The sequence below is a fragment of the Dipodomys spectabilis genome, unplaced genomic scaffold (assembly GCF_019054845.1).
Source record: "Dipodomys spectabilis isolate Male_0828 unplaced genomic scaffold, ASM1905484v1 ptg000255l, whole genome shotgun sequence".
Lineage (NCBI taxonomy): Eukaryota > Metazoa > Chordata > Mammalia > Rodentia > Heteromyidae > Dipodomys > Dipodomys spectabilis.
The window spans coordinates 1,231,946-1,251,199 of record NW_024870932.1 but is presented as its reverse complement, the minus strand read 5'-3'; the positions used below and the strand labels follow the sequence as shown (position 1 = coordinate 1,251,199).

The window sequence follows — 19,254 nt, the reverse complement described above, 5'->3', positions numbered from 1 at the left end:
GCCACAGTTTTCTCATTGTTGGCATACAGAAAAGCCATTGATTTTTGGGGGTTAATTTTATAACCTGCTACTTTGCCAAAGTTTTGAATCAGCTTGAGTAATTTGGGAGTGTACTGCTGAATAAGAAAGTCAATGATTATTGTTTGGAAGAAAAGAAAGCAAAATCAGATGGGAGAATTGTAGAAGTTAAATCTTGAAGTGCTTGACTGATATAAGCATTGCCCTTGTAAAGGTAGTCAAAACCTTACCAATGCTATTTTAGAGAAGTGCTAGGGGATAGAGGCATGGCAATAGTAGTAGAACAACAACTGGGTAAAAGTTGTTTATTTTTCATATGGCCAGGTGTTCAGATTTGGTTAATTATTAAAGCTTTTGACTAGTTTGAAAGGAGTCAAAAGTTTGAGCCATCATAAAAGATGATACCAAAGCTCAAATTCATGGGAACCAGTGGTGGGCTGCCTATCCAGTGTGCTTATTCAACTTTGACATGCGACAGCCTGCCTTCTGCAGGAGTAAACTTTGCCTTGCTGAGATGGTGTTTGTAGAATACCTTAATTGCCCCCGGTTTTTCCAACACAGATCTTCTGTGCCATTCATGAGGGATCTTAGGAACCCCTCATAGGACACATATCCAGCCGCCCTGTTGAGCCAACCTCCTGGATGGCCTAAACATGCCATCCTTGGTAGCTGATAATGGAACTAGGTATAAAGTTAATCTGCAACATAAGTAAGAGCCACAAACAGGCACCCTCAGAAGCAAGCAACCTCATGCATTGGCCTTGGTAGAAAAAAATGAATCTATGTATCCTGTTTTGGTACTTGTGTCTTTGTAGGGATGGTGTATGAGAGAATTGTCTTAGATTCAGGCTCTTAAATTCTTTCTGTCTAAGAGTCTTGATCTGCAAATTCATTTGTCCAGCTAGGAAGAGTGAAAAGTTGGAGATGGAGTCATCTCTGAGAAAAATCTCTAATAATGGAGTTGAGAAAAGGGAGGAACAAGAAACACAGACTGAAGGGCAAAGTGTACCAAAAAATCTTACTCCCATTACAGCATGTCTCTGTGATTTATGAATTGTAAACCTAGGAATCCCAAGAAAATTGGAGCTAAAAAGCCTCCATCATACATTGTAGGGAAAGATATGAAAATATGTGTTAAGGCTGATTTTTATTTTTGAGCACTAATTTTAATGTTCATTTGGTAAACTAAACCCTCTATATTCCTGTCTCTGTGTAAATACCCATCAACATGAAATATAAAGTGATTTTGTTTAAAAAAATGACTCAAAAGAAATTATAAATGCAAAAACAATCTTCACAGAAGCAAACTCTCAGAGATATTTCATGACTTTGACAAGGATAAAGTGGTGAAGTTAGTATAAATTTAGAAGTATGACAATGCACAAAAACATAAAAAAGATACTCATATATTTCATTATATAACCCAAAGCAGAAAGCAAATGTTGTTTAGATGATTTTTTAAAACCCAGTCTCTCAGGTACTGGGAAGTGGCTCAATGGTAGAGTGCCTGCCTTGCATGCATGAGGCCTTGGGTTTGATTTCTCAGCATCACATAAGCAGAAAAAGATGGAAGTGGTGCTGTAGCTCAAGTGGTATCACTAACCTTGAGCTGAGGGACAGCACCAGGCCCCAGAGTTCAAACCCCATGACCAATAAAATAAAAATAAAAAACAAAACAAAACACAGTCTCTCACTTTTGTGCCCTCAAATCTGTAATAACTCTCCTTGGGCCTAGGGCTAATATTTTAGGTGAGGACATACATTAACACTCTTGAATCAGACTCCACTTGATCATTTTTTAAATACATATTTTGTTCTAAGTTTCCTCTTTATAAATTCACATACACCTATAAAAAATGGTGTGGCCATCCCAGTAACCTTCTCAAAGTACTTCCTAATGACAACTTACAAAAAGTTGTATTATATTACAACAAGGAAAACAATGGTAAAAATAAAGAAAACCAATTATGAAATATTAATGAATAATAAAATAAAAAACAAAACAATTACCAGTGTTTTCAGTATTTGAAGTGTACTACAAATTAGATTTTATTATTGTCATATTTCTTTACATTTAACACTGGCTAAGATTATGATGTTCCACAAGAATTTTATAGGCTATGAGTAGTGTTTAAAGACACCCACTAAGATTACTATTTATAGTTCATCTCATAATTTGTATATGGCTTATATCATCATTTGTTCCTCATTAACATATGAAGTAAGGAAGGCCTACAGTTTTAACAGAAACTGTGTAGTTAACATAGTCAACTCTTTATTCTGCTCCTTTACACAAAGACTTTGCAACTTCTCATTACTAAACTTTCTATAAAATCTGAAATGTACATACTTAGTAGTACTTATCTGCTACCATAAATCTTAAATACTTTATAGAAAAGTATTATGACCTGCCAAACAGTCCCAGTTTTTGGCATATATAAGCAAATTCCCAAAATTAAATATATTGAAAACATTAAAACTTTTAACAAACCTTAACACTTGCTGCAGTGTTCATTATGTCAGGTCCCTTGTATAGAATAATTGAATTCCTCCTCCTACACATCTCTTGAACAACAAATATCTGGAATTATTTTGTTTTTGACATGTCAATCTTGACTTTATTCTTAAATGTGTACTTATGTAAGAAGTACATGGTTCTAAAATTTCACGAAAATTCTTTTAAACTTACTTTTTGTTGAATTGTCTAGTTAAAGAAAATCAATTACAATTTATATATAAAAATGTTCTGTGCACAATTCTGCATCACATACACTAACATTGGAATGATACAGAGAAGATTAGCATGGCCACTGCGCAAGGATGACAGGCAAATTCCTGAAGCATTCCATCGCCCAATTTTTTAGGAAATGGAAAGACTTGGAAAAAAAATTATTAATTGAAGTAAGCCAAGTCCAAAGAAACTTAGGTCCCATGGTTTCTCTAATTTTCAATAACTAATGTATGTCTAAGATAAGCAGAAAAGGCCAAAAGTTATGTGTATATGACCAGATAAGATTATGTTAAGGGAAATGAAACCCATGTTAGGGACACAAGTGGTTTTTTCTTTCTTGCTATTGTTTCTCATGTACTTGTAACGTGCAGTGTGTTTTTTTTTGTTTCTTTGTATGTTCGTCCCCCATGCTATAACACCTGTTTTCATTGTATTTGAAGTTGGTGCGCCTACATCTTGTATATACTCTCCTCTAATTTGGTGAGGGGAAGGAAAAAAAAAAACAAAATGATTAAATAGGGATACAGGTATACCCATTGTAACAATGAGATGCACAAGACACTATGTTGTAAAGTGAACTTTACAATTGAGGCGGGGAAAGGGAGGAGGACTTGTGGAGGTGGGAGGGAAGGGATGTAGGGGAACAATAAAGGAGGAGGTAACAATGCTTGTTAGGGAATGTACTCATTACCTTGCTCATGTAAGTGTTACCCTTATGTACAGTATTTTTACAATAAGAACGTATAAAAATGTTCTGAGATGGAAGAGTTTATTTCCTTTATTTTACTCATATAATATCATTAGCAAAGGAATTCATGCAAAACTCCGATATGAAGGCATTTTGAATACATATGTGGGTGAATGCACGCATGTGCTCAAGTACTTGAATGTGTGTTGACGTGCTCAGTGTTTGAAATCAGGGCTTCAAGGTCTTGCTGGGCCTTTTTCCTCTAGATTGATGAGCTACTAAATGAGCTACATCTCCATTCTTGGCCCTATGCTAGTTCATTAAAATTTTTGAAAAATAATCTCCTGAATTTATTTTGCCCTGATTGGCTTCCAACTGCTATCCACAGATCTTAGGCTCCTGAGTAGATATCCAGAGTAGTTAGGATTACAGGTGTGACAAACCAGCAAAAGCTTTCAGAATAACTTTAAAAGTAGAAGAAAATTTACTTCAGAGGGCATGTTTTAGCATCTCCAATTTTAAAGCATTTTGGAGTGATTATTTATGATTTTTTTTTCTTTTTGGATACTTATAAGACAGTAGGTGATGATATTTAAAAGTTTTAGTACTTTTTAAAGAGGATACTGGAATTGTGGGACAGAAGAAATTTGCCTCTCTTTGGACCTCAATGTATAAGCTCAGTTCTGTGCATGATAACACAGTGTCACTAACACAATCTGTATTGAAGACAAATGTGATAGAAAACAATCACCATGGGCAATATTTACTATGCTATTATTTCTTGGACAATATGAATATTGAATTGAGAGTGTAATAGAATGGAGAGATTTTATCTACCTTTTGTGTATTGCTGAAAGACTTTCGGAAACTTTGACTCATTTCTTTCCCCACTGTGTGTGTCTTTAGGCCATGCACTTACTGCATTTAATTACAATTTTTCCCAACACTAAAATGGTAATAACATTAACATTATAGCAAATGTTATCTTAACAATTAAGGGAATAAGACTTGTGAAATATTTAAAATAAACTTCTAGGAATGAGCTTTGAGTTTAGCCAGCAATCTTTTATAAATACTAAATAGAACGTCATAAGTAGTACAGAAACCATTACATGTAGTGAGCAACTAGAAGTAATATCTATTGATCATGCTCTGCTTCCAAGGAAGCCAGGTGGATAACTTCTCATGCTGTAAATCAAACTGGTTATGTTATGTCTTGATAGTGTAAAAATATCAGGGACAGAATGATGAAGGAATATTGTAGACTGAGGTGAAATCCATATGAAAATGTGCAAAACTGATAAAACATAAAAGTATCTGAGCAGTATTTTGTGTTTTACAACATTTAAGTTACATCACAAAGATAAAGAAGTCATAGAAGAATAAATTCTTTTTTGTTGTCCTATCATAGCTCCTTAAAAGGATGAGCTCTTTCCTCATTCTTATACAGGCATCATCGGATGAGAGGAACTGTAGTTTTTTGTTGTTGTTGTTTGCTTCCTTCCATTTGTTCTTCAGTTTGAAATCTGAGCTACTTGAGACTGAAAGAAACCAAGGGAAATTAGACAAACAGGCTTTGGAAAGAACAATCAATGTAAAATAAATAAACTACAGCCCTGTAACAGGTCTAACTAAATTGAGTTATATAGTGTCAATTTTTAACAGAAAATGATGTAAGCAATACCATGTTATTGAAAACTGAAAAATGTTAAGAGTTGCTTCATTTTTTTTATTTTCTACTACCTTGAATTAATTATTGATCTGATTTAGCGAGATTAAAGATGAGATTAACCAGAACCTGGATTAAAAATGGACAAAAGTTCTGAATAGACATGTTCTCCATAAGCCCTGAAAATTGCCTGTGGGTTTACAAAGTTGTGTTTAATACAACTTCTATGCTGCCTTAATGCTTTTTCAGCAGAAGACATTAGAGAAATATAATTCAAAATTACTATGAAACAACTTCGTAACTATTATAACTCATCAAAAAATCAATGGATCCAGTTATGGTGGTAAAGGCTTGTAATTCCAAGCATTTAGGAGGTTGGATTTAATTCTAAGGCCAGTCTAGGGTACTGCAGATAGTAAAAACCTGCCCTTTATTACCTTTGAATAAACGGTAATAATGTTGGTGAGAGTGTGGAGAAAAGGAAATTTTCTACACTATTGGTCAAAAAACAGTTTAGTATTCTCGTTGTAGAAAGTAGTATGCAAGTTTCTAAAGAAATCCAAAGTTGAGATATCATCTGATCCACCAATCATGTGATTATTTCTCTCTGCGTACCTCATAAATATATCTGTAGTTCATTGTTATTCACATTATTCACAAGAGCAGCCAAGATATAAGTCAATGTTTAGTGTTCAACTACAGACTAATAAAGCAACTGTGGTACATGCACAAATATCTTTTTCTGTTTCATCTTTAAAATAACAAGAGACTGCTCCCATTAGCCACAACTTACAATGACCTGAAAGATGTATTCGAAATGAATAAAAATGTTGTGTTCTGATCTTTGTAAACACACACACATACACACACACACACACACACACAAAAAAAAAACTCAAATATTAAGACAGATTTTTTTTTAAAGTAAAGCAAAGTGGAAATTCTGGGGCATTTAGTTCACAATGTAGAAGATACTAGATATACAGTATGAGGTATAAAGTTGAAATGTACAACATGAGGATACAGGGGACAACAGTGGCCTTACATAGGAATGAAGCTAAGTAGGAGTTGTTCTTCCTAGTAGGGGTTGCTCTTTTAGTTGTTCTTCTTTTAGTAATTGAAAAGATGAATGTAATTCTTTCAATATACCTGTCTGTTTGCAGAAATGATAACAAACAATATTGTAAAAATGTTGCATACTCAACATAGAACAAACTGTCAAATTAAAATACATGAGATTATCCTTGATGTAAACTAATTATTACAAATAAGGGAAACCATGGGAACTATGTTTCTTTAAGTCTGGTTTATTTTACTTAATATGATTTTTCCAAGACCTTCCATTTCCTTACAAATGAGGTGGTATCTTTCTTTCTGATGGAAGCAGGATACGTGTGTCTATGTGTGTATGTAAGTGTGTGTGTCTCATTTTCTTGATCCATTCATCTACTGAGGGGCTTCAGAGTTGATTCCACATCTTAGCTATGGTAAATATTACTGTGATAAACATAATTGCGCTGGTAGCTTTAGTGTGGCCTTGTTTGTGATCATCTGGTTAAATGCCCAGAAGTGGGATTACTGGGGCATAGGAGCATTATTGTGTACATCAAGGATAATCTTAGTAGATGAGTAGAATAACTCAATAGCTATGTACATATGACCGTATAGGGTGATTCTAAGTGAAATGAACTCCAAGATATGTTCTTTGTTGTTGTTGTTCTTAATGTACTACATGATTTATTTTTATCCTTTTGTGTTTTCCCCACCTATGGTTTATCCCCTGTAGTCACTGTATTTGATTTTGATTCCCTGGGTATTGTAAATATGTTGATCTGAACTGGGGAAGGGGAAGGAAAAAAAACAAAATAGTGAGACAAAGGACAAAGGGGGAACCTATGCAACAGTGATACTCACAAAACAATAGGTTGGGAACGGATCTTGGGAGGTGCATTGGGAGGGAAGAGGGAGAGAAATGGGTAAAGGGGTAACAAGTTAGAAAAGAAATTAATTCTTTACCTTAATTATGTAACTATAACCACTCTGTACATTACCTTGACAATAAAATTTAAATAAAAAATAAAATAAAATATATGAGAGCAGCAATACAGTCAGTAGGACTAGGGGAAATTCTGTACTATACAAAGAAAAGTAGAACAGCTATGGAGAGCAACAATTTGACTTTAACGTAAGAAGTAATAAACTAGCATACAGATTTTCAGCCTCATGTCAGTCACTAAAAAGGGAAAACAAAATGCATAATTAGCAAACCAATAGAGATAAAATAGAAAACTAAACAATTGAGGTGAAGGGGTGACTTGGATCAAGCATAACAAATGACACAATTAGAAAACAATAACAAGGTGGTAAGTTTAAAAAACATAGGGCTGGGAAGGTGGCTCAGTGGTAGAGTGCTTGCCTTGCATGCATGAGGCCCTGGGTTCGATTCCTCAGCACCACATAAGCAAAAAGAAAAAAGCCAGAAGTGGCGCTGTGGCTCAAGTGGTAGAACGCTAGCCTTGAGCTGAAGAGCTGAGGGACAGTGCCCAGGCCCAGAGTTCAGGCCCCACAACCAGACCCAAAAAAAATATAAATAAAAAATAAAAAACATTACCCATAATTCTATTAAATGTTGTTTACATCACAATTTGTTAGAACTATAATTCAAATCACAGTTTAATAGTATGTCATTTTAATAATAGTTTACTTATTATTGATTACTTCATATTCAATGTTTAATATATAATTTTATTTTCTGCAGATATAGAAAAGAAAAAGTGAAACTAATATTAATAAATTAATTTAATAATTCAAAATGTATCCTACACTTAGCACTCATCTTAACATGAAAAAATAAATTATTGCACATGACTCCTGGTATTAGGTGGAAGGGTTCAGCATTGTAGTAAAATTCACACCACACAATACAGGAGGGTATTACTCCTCTAATCTAGCTTAAATTGTGGAAATTCGAATTTTACATGCATTTTTAATTCCTGTCTAAGTGACATCTAAAACATATGCAATCATATACACGAGGAGTATTTCAGATAATACTTAAAAGTCACACTCATTAATTAAATTTTTATTATTTTGTACCAAATAAATATTTAAAGAGAGATTGGATTTCTGAGTAGATGATGGTGTATATGTGCCAGATTATTCATATTGAGGCTTATTTTATATTTCTGACTTTGTTTCTACAGTCAGATTTAATTTTCCATAAAGGGTTAAGTGCATTATATAGGATATATGAAAGTAAACTGAATGTTTATTCCAGTAATCCTTTCCACTTGTCTAATCCCAATATAATTCATCTATGTGTTTAAAGTAATGAAAATAACAACAGATAAAAGAAAGATAAATCAGTCTGTAGTAGACAAGTATTTTCACCTTTATTTTCACAGTTGGTCCTCTTTTACACTACAGAATATCCTTGGGAAAATGTGCTCCAGGCTGGCCACAACTGCAGAATATTATGGTTTGATGTATCATAAGAGAAGGAAGGAAGGGGACCTTCCTTCCAAAAGTCTGCTCCATGGGATGTGATCTGCTTCATGGTGCTGAATTGGAAATGAACATTTTTCACGCTCAACCTTGAAAAGCAATCTTGATAGACCATTTCTATAAGTGGTTACAGAGGATTATTGATGGCTTTGCAAGGATGCCACATTGCCTCATTTTGAGACAATTAACAGGAATTTAGTCAGCTGTTTCTTTGTATCTTTAGGAGAAAAACCTATTGACTCTAGGTCAGGGGATCACTGGGACCCAGAGAAGCTACTATCTTGAATAGTAATCCTAGACCTCTAAAAAAAAAAAAACACACAAAACAAACAAACAAACAAAAACTCCAGTAAGCACAGCCAGTCATGTCTGCTATCACAGCCTACATGAAGTCAGGCAAGAAACAGAAGCTGAAAGTCATTTAGCTGATAAATAATATATTTTTTTATGAGGTAGACTGAAATGAGACTCCAGAGAGAGGGTCAGAAACACTAAAATTGATCACACAAAGATTAGAAAGTAGAGTTCCTTGTAGAACAAATAAATCATAGATTAGAAAGTAGAATTCCTTGTAGAACAAATCTTAGTCAGATTTAGTAAGGGTCTGTCAAGTCTGTTAATTTATTTAAAAAACCAGCTGATTTGCTGATTCATTCTATGTTTTATTTTGTCTTTATTTACTTATTTCTGATTTAATTTTTTTATTTGTTTCTGTCTATTGTTTTGGGTTTGGGCTTCTTCCTGTTTTCAAGGAGCTTGAGCTACATAAGTACAATATTCATTTGAGATTTCCCCAATTACTTGATGGAGGCACACAGAGCTATAAATTTTCGTGTAAGTACTACAAATATCAGAGTAGCTGGTATTTTGTGTGTTCATTTTTGTTAAATTATAGAAACTTTCAGATTTCCATTATAATCCCTTCAGTGTTGCACTGGTCATTCAGCAACTTTTTGTTCAGTTTTCATTGGTTTGACAATTTTTTTGCTTTAGCTGTTTAATACTAAGTTTATTCTGTTATGGTCAGACAAGAAATTGGAATTCAATTAATTTTTCTTTCAATTTGAACAGAATTTCTATGTGACATAGGATATGTTCTATTTTGAAGAATCTTCCATGAGCTGCTGCAAAGAATGTATAGTCTGACATTGAATGTATATCCTGTAGATGTCTGTAAGGGATAGGTGGTCAATGTAGTGATTTAGGTCTGCAGTTTCTTGGTTGATTTTTTTCCTGCATAACCAATCCATGGAAGGGAATGAGGTGTTGAGATGTCTTTTTAGGTTAAGTAGTATTTGGTTGACGAAGTGGGATGCTGCAGTATTCAGGGCATTGATATTTAGACTTGTTATATCCTCCTAATGGAGAGTTGCTTTTATCAATATATAATGTCTCTTCCCACTAATTTTAATTTGAGTTCTATTTTACCTTATGTTAGTAATTCTGCTGTGGACTGTTTATGGTCTCCATTTGCTAGAAAATTTTCCTTTCAGCCTTTTAGTTTGAGTATGTGTTTGTTTTTGTCAATAAAATGTGTCTCTTTTAGATACTATATGGATGTGTCTTGTTTTTTGATACTAATCTCTAATCTATGTCTTCTATTTGGAAATTTAAGTCCATTGATATTGAGAGTTAAGACTGAGAAATATCTGATAAATCCTCCTATGTTATACACCTGTTGTTAGGAGCTGTGCCTCATCTACTCTTAATATATTTACCTTGTTCTGTAGTAGGGAGCATTTTATATAACCAGTTCCTCTTCCTCTTCTTCTTGATCTTCTCTATGTAGGATTTATTTGATTAACTTCAATCCTGCTGATTTGGTGGAAATACGTTGTTTCAAATTTTCTTTGTCATGAAATATGTTTATATATCCTTTAAATGTAAAGGAGAGTTTGGCTTGGGACCATATTCACGGTTGGTAGTTGTTTACCTTTAATGTTTGTCATATATAATGCCAGGCTCTCCTTTTTACCATATCAGCTAAGAAATCTGTATTTATTCTGACTGTATATCCTTTATAAATAATTAAACTTTTCTCTATGGCAGCTTTAAGAATCCTTCCCTTGATCGTTAATGATACTCTAATTGATTATGATCTGGTGGTGGATTGTTCAGTTCTAGAATTCTGTTTGGTTTCTAAATACTTCTCTTCTCTGCATGAGCCTATCTCGTTGGATGTTTGGCATGTTCTCTGCTAGAATTCTGTAATATGCTTCCCATTCATTGATTTTCTTGCTCTTCTCCTTCTTGACACCTATTTCCCTGAAATTTGATCTTCTAACTGAGTCTTGAAGTTCTGGCAAGATCATTTCTTATTTCTTGGAGTTTTTCTAAATGACTATCTCCTCTTTCCTATTAGGCCTATTCTGTCTTTGACCCTGAGATTATCTTCTATGTCATCTTTTTACTGTAGAGACATTCTACTTTGTTTTTGATTTCCCTGTCTTCTAATTGGTCATTTTTAGGGGTTCTATCCCTTTATTAATGCTTTGTTTTAGGTCTTGTATGGACTTTCTGTACATTTTTTCTTTGGTTGGGGGAGTTGCAAGGGCTGTTTTCTTAACTGTGTCTTCTCTTATATCTTTTAGCTAGGCATCCATTTTATTCCTGGACTCCTTTGTATTCTCAGAATTTATTTATCTTTCTGTTTGTAGTCTCCGTGAATTATTTTTCTAATGATTGGTTGGTCTCATCTTGTTCACAAATTTTCTTGTAGAGCTTTTCTATCTTTCCATTAATCACATTTTTCAGTCGTATATGTAATGTATTTTGGTAACTATCTTCTAGATCCTTGATTGTCTGTTCTAATGCCTAGTTATTTACTGTGTGAATATACTACCTTGACATCACTTTTCTTGTATTTTTCTGATTTGTTATGTCCATTTGGAGGTTTTCTTTTTGGGGGATCTATGATCTTAATAGGTGAATCTCTATGTTCTTGGTTGATTTTGAGGTGTTGGTTTGGTCTTCTGTTGTGATTTGCTTTTCTGGAATTAAGTTTTTGTTTCGACAATTAAGTGTAGGAGTAGAGACCAGTGTGGTGAGATGTTGTGATTTTCATACTTGTGGTTCCAGTGACAGTTCGGACTGTCCAGTGGTATGGTGAATTGTCTCTCTGTATGGATATGGCTTTCTTTAATGTACATTTCTGTTCTTGCTTTTTTCCATGTTACCCTTTTATTTTCACACTGCAAATGTACTTTTGAATATGTTGGCCAAGACAGTCACAGGAGTCACCTGCCTGGCTGGACACCTTTTCATAGATTTCTGTTTTCTTGTGAAGACAGTATAAAATCTTCTTTTGAATTGTATATTATAGCTGACTTGGTGTGACCCTCTAGAAGAGGAGTCCTTGCTAGGACTCTAAATCTCTATTTTATCAAAGAGAGCTAGAATAAACTTCTGTTGATCTTCTGCCATTGTTTTTCCTCTTCCTCAGATTTATTTTTTATATTGTGGACTTTTTCACATAATTTAGGATTTCTGATTGTTGTATCAGGTTATTTTTGTTTTTCTGTTTGTGTTACATTGAAGTAGTGATTTCAGGCTTGTATTAAGAGAGTAAAGTATGGAATGTGTGTTAATTGAGGGAAGAGAGAAAATATTTTAACTTATTTACTACATATGTAAATTAATATTAACCAAAGTTAATTAATTACTGATTTACATTTCTGAGGATGAGTATAGTACTCTTCGATATATTGGAGGAAAAGACTTTAGACTCATGACAACTGAAGACTTAGATTGAAATTACTGGCTAAACTTTCTTTTTCAGGAAAGCAAAAGCTCTATTTCTTTCATATTTGCATTATAAAATCATAATAGCTGCATGTTGAATTGTTTTCCTCTGCTATTTTCTATTCCATTCTTTATCCATTAAATATCTAGGGCTTTGAATGACCAACTCCTTAAATACCTTTATTGCTTATATTGTGATATAAATCTCAGTAATATAAATATGAATTTATCTTTGAGTCTCATCTTGAGCTACATTCATATGTAATTTATGCAGTCTTAAGCAAGAAACCTTTTTTTACTCTTTTCTATGTTTTAATCAATAAATCCATTCCTCTTAGAAATAAGCTCTCATCTTTTATATTGCTCCAGTAAACATCATGTTTTTGTAGTACTTTTACTGAAGTACATATAAAGATTGTAATAGGAAGACACTTTCCCGATTATCACTTTAAACAAAATTCTTGGGGACTATTTTATATGTAAAAATTTAAAAGTGCAATGCACATGTTCATAAATGAATAAGATCATGTTTAACTCAATCAGGCACAAGAACCACCACATCAAGAATCAATATACTTAAAGGCACCAAAATATTGTGTTCATGAATATCACTCATTTTTAGAATATGATTAGTCAATACAAAGTTTATATTATATTTGATATATACATTGCCCCATTTGTTAGGAAATGGAAAGGCTTGGAAAAAATTATATTAATTGAAGTAAGCCAAGCCCAAAGAAACATAGGTCCCATTGTTCCCCTTATTTGCAATATCTAGTATATGTATGAGTCAAACAGAAAAGGTCAGATAATGTGATGTTAGGAAAATGAACCCTTAGTATGTATTTACATTTTTTTCTTTCATGCATTTGTTTCTAACTCATTTATAAGATTATTTCTTTGTAGCTTTGGATGTCCATTCCCCACAGTATAACCCCTGCTTTCACTATATTTGAAGTCGGTATAATTTGTGGAGGAGATGGGGAAAAATAAGTCGTTTAAGGATACAGGTGGACCCGTTGCAACAATGAGAAGTACAAGCTGTCATGTCAAAAACGAAGTTTACAACTTTGGTGCCGGGGGGGGGGGGGGAGGGTTGGAGGAGGCAGGGGGGAGGCTGGGAAGGGATGTGAAGGGTTAACAAAGGAGGAGGCTACAATGCTTGATAAGAAATGTGCTTATTATCTTGCCCATGTAGTTATAACCCCTCTGTACAGTATGTTCACAAAAAATAAAAATAAATAAAAAAGTTTATATTATATTTGAAATTTACATAATAAAAATTACACTCAAATTTGCTCTGAATATCCTGTTTCCAGGAATATATTTATTCAGCAAACAGAGAAATAAAACATAAGGGTTCGTCACATAGAATGAAAGATGTAGTAGCAGACTGTCTCAAGATTTAAGTACATGCAAATCGTGTGAATTATTCAAAGATATTATAAACATTCACAAAAGGATTTGTGATCAGAAGTGATAGGTAAGCAAAGTAACTGGAAAACTGTATATATAAATTGACCTTTCAATAAAGGATGAGAAGTATTCAATAAATGGGCCTATAGAAGATGATTCTGTATCTCTAACATTCATACAGTATTCTACATTTTCCCACATATTCAGATTCTCTTACCTCAGTTCCTGATCAATATTCTTCTGCTTTCATGATGTCAATTCCTACTAAAATAACAAGGTGTATTTTTTTTGGTTTCTAGAACCAATACATTTTAGTATTTTGGAACAGTAGTATGAATTCATGGAGTTTGACTTGAATGTAAAGTTTGAGGATATTGTATTCAGACTACTGTTAATCGGCCTGAAGCATACAAAGAAACACAGGATACTAGGAACAAGGGACTTGATCTCAGGGAAACATACAGGTCCAGTCAATCAACTATAATTACAAAGGAATGGAATTGATCTCTGATGTGTCTGGGTGGCAGCTCTGTGTGTGCGTGTGTGTGTGTGTGTGTGTGTGTGTGAGAGAGAGAGAGAGAGAGAGAGAGAGAGAGAGAGAGAGAGAGAGAGAGAGAGACTGTGAGGCAGAGAGAGACAGAGAGAGAGAGAGAGAGAGAGTGGCTTCCATATTTACAGTCCATAGAGCATTACTTCTTAGGGAGCAGGTACTCATATCAGAGCTCTGATACAACTGTCATCACTTTTCACTGGGAAAAACACTTGCTTAATCTCTATTTAAAAAAGGAAAAATGAACTAACATCTTACATGATTGTTTTGACAATTAATTCGTATATTGAAGGCCAAAGGGAGGAATTGGAGATCAGTATAATTTTTTCCTCTCCTCTGAATATTACACAGGAATAGCTGTGATTTTCAGGAGTCTCCTGCCATCTACTGACAGCTGAATTACTAATATGCTTAATAATATGAAACATATGAGAGAGAAAGATATCAGCCCACAAGCACAAAAAACTAGTGATAAGATTGAACTTTAGAGCTGGGTTGCCACATGTTTGAGGAATGTAATTCTTTCATATGAACTTCAAATGTTGTGGCATTCCTTGTCTGATTAAATGGTAAGAATGTACTGTAGAAACAAGAATTCCTGTTCAGCCAAGTAGAAAGTGCTCATGATCCCATCCTCACGTTGCAAAATTCCATTCCATATACTTCAGCCCCAAATCCTTCCCTGTGGGAGACAGGAAAAAAATAATTTTGATTGAATATTAAATTACGCAAATTAGTGTGTACAGGCATGATTTGTATAATTACAGAAGTTTGTAATAAATGTAAGTAGGGATCATGTCACAAATAAAATATATAATTAAAATCAAATAACAAGACTAGAAGTCACAGCATTTTGTGCAGGAAAACATACATTAGATTAGTTGCAGAATTTCTATTTTGAGATATACTTTATATTAAACTATAATGCACTTTACTTAAGGATTGAGACATTTTATTGAAAAATATATTTCTTAGAGATATTTTTGCTGCATAATGGACCCATTGCAACAATGAGATGAACAAGACGTTATATCAAAAAATGAACTTTTCAACTTTGGCTGGGGAGCGGGTGGAGATGGGAAGGGATGGGAAGGGGAAACAAAGGAGGAGGCAAAAATGCTTGATAAGAAATGAACTCATTAATTTGCCAATGTAATTGTAACCCCTCTGTACGGTATTTTCACAATTAAAATAATAATGATAAAAATATTTAGGTTCAAAATGCAAGTAAAATTTAGTCCTTCATGCTGAGCAAGAAATAGGATAAATGTGAAATAGAGGCTTGCTATTAACATTATAATTCAGTCATATGTAGGTATAGGATTAGGAAAGGTGTTGCAATTAGAGTTGGGCTTAGGATGAGAAAAAGATGTAAGATATTGTGTAAAACTGCAACATCTTTTAAGAAGAATGAATGACATCAAAGTAAGAATGAATGAAAACCAGTGTCGGTGTTACTTTAAAAATTCAGACATAATTTGGTTTAAAGTGTGAGTTACTGTTTTAGTTCTTGTCAGGATTAAAGACGGATAAGCTTTAGGGTAAAATTTAGTTTTCCACTAAGAAGTAGAAGCAAAAAAATGTGTGATTGAATAAAATAGAGACAATTTTCCTTACATTAACCACTTAGTGTTAATTCAGATTGTGATTAAGATTACGTTTCATGTTAAATGGGGTTGAGGATAGAGTAAATAAATAGATTAAACTGGTGCCTCACACCTATTATCCTAGCTACGCAGGAAGCTGATTTCTGAGGATGGAATTCAAAGCCAGCCTGGGCAGGAAAGTCTGTGCGAATTTTATCTCCAATTATTCACCAGAAAACCAGAAAGTGGTTATGTGGCTCAAGTGGTTAAGTGCACACCTTGAGCTAAAGAACTCAGGGATCATGCCCATGCCTAGAATTCAAGGATTATGTCTAGGCCCAGAGATCAAGCCCCACGACCAACAAAAAGAAAAAAAAAGGAATGGGATAAATGTTAAGTAAATATGAACTTATTTTAGGTTCTAGGACTTCAGGAAATGCTGAGATAATGGAAGTACAATGTATTTCATTAGATCAGGATTTGAGTCAATGGGTATGATGATTCCTCTTATGGAACAAGATAGATTCAGGATTAAGAGTGAGAAAATCTATAGGGTTTTGGAAAACCTGCAATTTATTTCAAGAATTCCAAGTGGAATTTCAGTTAGAATAACAGAAAATGAGCATTTTTCATAAAATTTAGAATTGGGATAGCATTAGTGTCAAGGTTGTGGTTAGGATTCCAGCCATGGTTAGGGTTAGAGTGAAAGATTAAAAAAAATAAAGCTCAAATTGAAGATAAATTTTAGAATAAACCTTGTAAGAATTAGAATGAATGTTAACTAGAGTATTGCTATTAATATTAGAATCACCTTGCAATTAGGCTTATGTTTATTCTCAATGTTCCAGTTAAGATTAAGTTTAGGGTTAGAAAATGACTAAGATTTTGGAAAAAAATTGAAATCTATGTTTGGAAGGCTTATTTGAATCAAGTTAGGATGAGTGAAAACTAGTGTATTTGTGTGAATGTTAGTATTTATATATAATTTGGATTAAGATCAGGGTCAGTATTTTGTTCTAATTATAATTAGTGTTATATATACGAAAGTTTTTTGTATAAAATTAAGATTTCACTAACAAATAGAAGCAAAAATGTCAGATGGAATAGTAACTATAGCATTATCATTATATTTATTTCTCAGTGATCATTCTTGTAATGATTAATGAGAGTTTTCCAGCCAGGTTTAGGTTGAGAGTTAGCTTTAAGTAATGGACTAGATGGTAGGTAATCTGAAACTGTTTTAGGATACAGTGATTTAGGAAACGGTAGGATCAATGGAAACCACAGTGTTTTTCCTGATAAGAGAATTAGAGGACAATTAATATAATGGTTCATATTAGGGAACAAGATCACTTCAGAGGTAGAGTCAGGAAATTTGTTGGAATTAGGGCAAATTGAACCCCATTTCCAGAGTGCAAATTGGAGTATTCATTAGAATAATTAAAAATTAGAGTATTTTTTAACATTAATTTTGGACTCTCATTAGATGGAAAGTTAGGTTTCAGTTCCAGCTGGGCTTAGTTTTAGCATTAGGCAAATGGAAAATTTAGGGTGAAACTGGAAGTAAATCTTCGAATAACAAGTCAAGTTAGAATTAGGATGGCTATGAAAGAGGAAACTGCTAATAATATTAAGATTAGGGTATGATTAGTGTGAGGGTTAATCTAAAAGTTCCAGTTAGGGTTCAGGTTATGGCCCGATATGGAGTAAGATGGCACGAACTATTTTAAGAAAGATGAGTTGAAACAAAGGATGAATAAAATCTAATGTATTTGTGTGGCTTTTTGAATCCAAATGCAATTGGTTCTAGGGTTAGGGTTACTTTTCTAATTAATGAACTAATGAATTAAAGGCACAATTATCTCATTCTTACAAACCAAAACAGTCAGGATTTTGGGAACAAACAGTTTTCTACATGAAAATGTGTCTTGCAACCAGGATTAAATAATAATGAATAGGGTGTCATTTATTAAAATTAGGTAAGCTTTCAAAAATATCCAAACATATAGGATAATTACTCAGATTTGTTACTGGGAAAACAGATATTCTACTTGCTCTAACTAGGAAATGTGTGTGTGTGTGTGTGTGTGTGTGTGTGTGTGTGTGTGTGTGTGTGTGTGTGTGTGTGTGTGTGTGAACTCACCACAGGTCTTCAACTCAGGCCTGGGTTCTGCTGTCAGCTTATTCTGTGCAGGGATGACACTAAACCACCTAGCCATAGGTTTTCTTCTGTCTTTTTAGTAGCTAATTTGAGATACAGATCTCATGGATTTTCCTTTCTGGACTTAATCTTCTGATCCACAGCAATCCTTGGATTAGTGTTACTGTGGCTGCTACCGAAAGCATAATCAAAACCTACTAGCTACAATGTAGGAAGTAGCACATATTTATTTGTATAGCTATATTTATTTGTATTACTGTGCATGAAGAAATTCTGGAGATTTCTGGTTAATTCATAGGGCCCTATGCAAAAATATAGGACAAGAGGAAAGTAACTCTTTTTAAATTATAATAGGTTATCATTGATGAAAAGTTTTAGTGGATGTCTTTCCTTTTTATTTCTTTTTTGCCAATTATTCAGTGCTGCAGCAAGCCTGTGCCCTGGAGCAATTTTCGAATCACAACATGAACCTCCATTTCTGTAGTACCTGTGGGTATGGGTGCCTCCTTAAGTCACCAGTTGAGAAGTGGGGCCCCTTCCCTTGGATGTGCAGTGAGGATGTGTTGCATGCTCTCCAGCATTGCCGGATGAGCCCCGCCCACCCTGCCCACCTAACTTCCTGGTCTCTGTTGCTCAATTTCACCCAGGAGCTGGCAGGCATAGGGTTGGAATTGAGACCACTGCTGCCCCATCCTCCTCCAGCTGTGCTGGTGCTATTCTGCGGTGGTCCTGAGTATGTGGGCCATCCCAGGAAAACTCTGTTCTGGAGTCACTGCCTTCCCCCATGATTGTGGGGTGGGGGGACACCATGTTTGTGCACTGCACAATCCATGGGAGAAGTAAGGCTGGGCGTGCACTCTGCCCGCTTGGGGCCAGGCAGCCCAGCCTTGGTTCACCTCATCAGTCTGTAAGGCGGTCTGGGAACTGGAGCCATGTGCTGGCGCTCTGCCCGCCGGCTTGAGACAGCTGCAGCAGCTCAGCAACCTGGAGCCCCTTCAGCATCTCTGCAGACCTCCATTTTATGATCCCTGTGGACCCTGTGGACTCAGGGTATAAGGCCATCGCTATACCCTCAGTGCCAGAGGAGCCTGTACTTGCAGTGCACCAGCTGCAGCACCTGGGGCCCGAAGCCCCTTTGGCTTTGCTGTGCAGCCTCCTCCATTGTCCTTCTGGTCCACATGGGCCCAGCT

The 19,254-nt window shown here is 34.7% G+C and overlaps 1 pseudogene; it reads left to right on the top strand.

Annotated features, from left to right (window-relative positions):
* The first annotated feature begins 2,766 nt into the window (after window positions 1–2,766).
* Window positions 2,767–2,879, top strand: LOC122124948 (annotated as a pseudogene).
* Window positions 2,880–19,254: the final 16,375 nt, after the last annotated feature.